Source organism: Micropterus dolomieu, linkage group LG06, assembly GCF_021292245.1.
Source record: "Micropterus dolomieu isolate WLL.071019.BEF.003 ecotype Adirondacks linkage group LG06, ASM2129224v1, whole genome shotgun sequence".
In the NCBI taxonomy this organism is placed as follows: Eukaryota; Metazoa; Chordata; class Actinopteri; order Centrarchiformes; family Centrarchidae; genus Micropterus; species Micropterus dolomieu.
Window position 1 is genome coordinate 3,457,208 of NC_060155.1, and position 3,091 is coordinate 3,460,298.

The 3,091-nt window shown below is 45.2% G+C and overlaps 1 long non-coding RNA gene and 1 pseudogene across 1 annotated transcript in view; one reads left to right on the plus strand and one right to left on the minus strand.

The window, feature by feature from the left end:
* LOC123972855 overlaps positions 1 to 1,000 on the minus strand; it is a 4,387-nt pseudogene extending 3,387 nt beyond the window's left edge.
* Positions 1 to 3,091, plus strand: part of LOC123972858 — a 13,746-nt gene that overhangs the window by 5,585 nt on the left and 5,070 nt on the right. The gene's annotated exons all lie outside the window — the stretch shown is intronic.

Sequence of the window (3,091 nt, forward strand, 5' to 3'; positions counted from 1 at the left end):
CTCAAAGTAGCGCAGAGGACGGATCTTGATGCTGGATGAGTCTGTAGATTCACTGAGTGCTGACACTGAGGGGTAGTTGTGTAGAAACTGGGTGTGATCCTCTGTGTGTGAGAGCTGCTTCAGCTCAGCGTCTTTCCTCTTCAGCTCAGTGATCTCCTGCTCCAGCTTCTCCTGAAGCTCTTTGACTCGACTCACTTCAGTTTCCTGCTGGGATCTGACCTGCTGCTTCACATCAGAGCGTCTTTTCTCCATAAGACGGATCAGCTCGGTGAAGATCTTCTCACTGTCCTCCACTGCTTCATCAGCAGAGCGATTGATAGCCTCCACCTCCTGTTGAAGCACCTTCACATCTTTCTCTCTGTCCTGGATTCTCTGCTGGATGTTTTGTCGACTGACCTCGAGCTCTCTCTGCCTCTCGGTCCTTTCTGCTGCAGCTGAGACTGTGTCGTGGCCTTTATGTTCATCCACAGAGCAGAGATAACAGATACTCTGCTGATCAGTACGGCAGAACATCTTCATCACCTCATCATGACGAGAGCAGATGTTCTCCTGGAGCTTCTTGAGGGGCTCCACCAGCTTGTGTTTCTCAAAGGCAGGAGATTCAAAGTGAGGCTGCAGGTGTTTCTCACAGTAAGAGACCAGACAGAACAGACAGGACTTGAGGGCTTTCAGTTTTCTCCCAGTGCAGACATCACAGGCCACATCTTCAGGTCCAGCATAGCAGTGATCAGCAGGAGCAGCTTGGAGTCCAGTCTTCTTCAGGTCCTCCACTAAATCTGCTAACATGGTGTTTTTCAGCAGGACAGGCCTCGGTGTGAAGGTCTGCCTACACTGAGGACAGCTGTGGATTCTCTTCTCCTCCTCTTCATCCCAGTGGGTTTTAATACAGTTCATGCAGTAGCTGTGTCCACAGGGTCACCGGATCCTTCAGGAGATCCAGACAGATGGAACAGCTGAACTTTACTCGGTCCCTCTGAATTCCTTGCTGCGCCATTTCAGGTCTCTGAGGCAGTTGCTGTCAGATGCTTTCGCTTTCTCTTTGAAAGCCAGGTCTACAGGAGGCTGGTATAACCACAAGGTAGTTTCACCTACAAACATGACTTAATAATCCAGCGGGGACGAGAGCAGAAGGCAGGGTATAAGAGCCTGAGCTGATAGCCACGGGAAACAGGTGTGCCGATTGCAGATTGCCTGCAGCTGGGACGATCACCAAAGCACCAGAGGCACAGGCCACAACTCCGCCCTGAGAGAGAGGAACGCTCCATGCAAAAATAACTCCAGCACAGAGAGAGCAACACAAAAATAAAATTGCGACATTTTGGAAGGTTATTAAAACATTTCCAGCCAACAAAAGCTGTAGATCAGCTGCTGCACTCACGTGTCCACCTGCGAAGAACGTGATGTTTATCGAGCTTTATTACCTGCTGTAATCAGCTGTTCCGTTTGTTTTGGAGAGGAGGAGACCGACTTCGGCTCTGTGTAAAAACCTCCTGACGGATGAAAACTTAAAACAACAACTTAGGACCCAGTATTTAGCGTAAACACACCGCTGCAAGCTGGCTGCTATTTCCAATATATTTAATGCCAACATACGATCTCAGACGGACATCAGCGAGACTTGTGTGGCTATTTTTTGACTGTTGATTGTGATTTATTGGTTTGCAAACAAAGGTGGAAAAGAGACGAGCAGTTATAGAAAAACACTGGACATTCTCCAATTAAAGCCAGTAGCCTCTACTCGCCCATTCAGGCAAGCGCCACCCCCCCAAAGTACCGGTACTTTCAGAAAGTGCTACCACCTGAGCAGGGAGTTTTTCGGGGGTAAAATGAAGACCTACATTTAGACCCTGGTCCCTCCAGTGGAAAAACAGTGAGTTCCTCCAAAGGTTCCTAGTTCCGGGGTCTAGTTCCTTTGGTCGAAACGCAGCTTATGTGAATGAGCATCAGGAGAAAAATAACAGCACTTCAAATTAACTTTCTTTATGGTTCCTTCAACATAGCTTCTTAACAATACGACATGGTAATAACTACTTAAAATTGACGGGAACTACTAAGTACCTGTTAAAGATTTTTTAATTAAACAGAGCAACAAAACAGCTTATAAGTCAAATACATTCTTTGTTCCAAAAAAAGGAATTTGAGGCTGTCCTTCCTGGCCATCTGGCTTTTCTTATCAGTGTGGCACATCGGCGTGAAAAGGAGGGGGCAACCTGTGTGTGTGTGTGTGTGTGTGTGTGTGTGTGTGTGTGTGTGATGCCATTTGGCCCTTTGTTTATGGCCTCTGTCCATAGAGGTTCCTGCCAACCTGGTTCAGGGTGAAGTTAGTCTCTGGACAAGGTTAATATTTAACAGTCATGCGTAGAGTCCATTATCTCAACTTCACCGGAGATGGTGGATTTAGTGGTCAAAACTTCTCAAACGGTGTTTTGTGTAGCAAACCTTTCTTTCTTTCTTTTGGGGTATTTAGGTCCTGGTGTCAGCCCGTCTGTTTGGGGGGTGATATCTCACCCCCCTTCTATTAGAAAGAGACAAAGAGAGAGATTCTGGGTTCTTTCCTTTTGGCATAAAATAATTAAATGAAGACTGGTAGGTTCGCTACACTGGTTTTGGTGGATTTCTCAAGGGATTTTAACACAGTGCAACCTCACCTGATGGGACAAAAATTGCTCCAAATGGACGTGAACCTTATTCTCTGGATCCTCTCTTTTCTGATTGATAGACTCAGAGTTAACGGTCACCTCAGTTCTTCGACACCACTAACTCTCTAATAATAATAATAATAATAATAATAATCCTTATTTGTAGAGCACTTTTCAAAAACAAGTTACAAAGTGCTTTAACAAGTGTAAAGAATAATACAAAAAAAACAAGATAAGAGCATGAAAAATTAATATAAAATTAGTAAAATACAATAAAATAAAAGGGATAAAATAAAGTCAAATAAGATCGGGAAAGGCTCTCCTATAAAAGTATGTTTTAAGAAGGGACTTAAGAGTTCACTGACTCAGCCGACCTGATTTCCTCGGGCAGGCTGTTCCAGAGCCTCGGGGCCCTGACAGCAAACGCTCTGTCCCCTTTAGTTTTCAGTCGA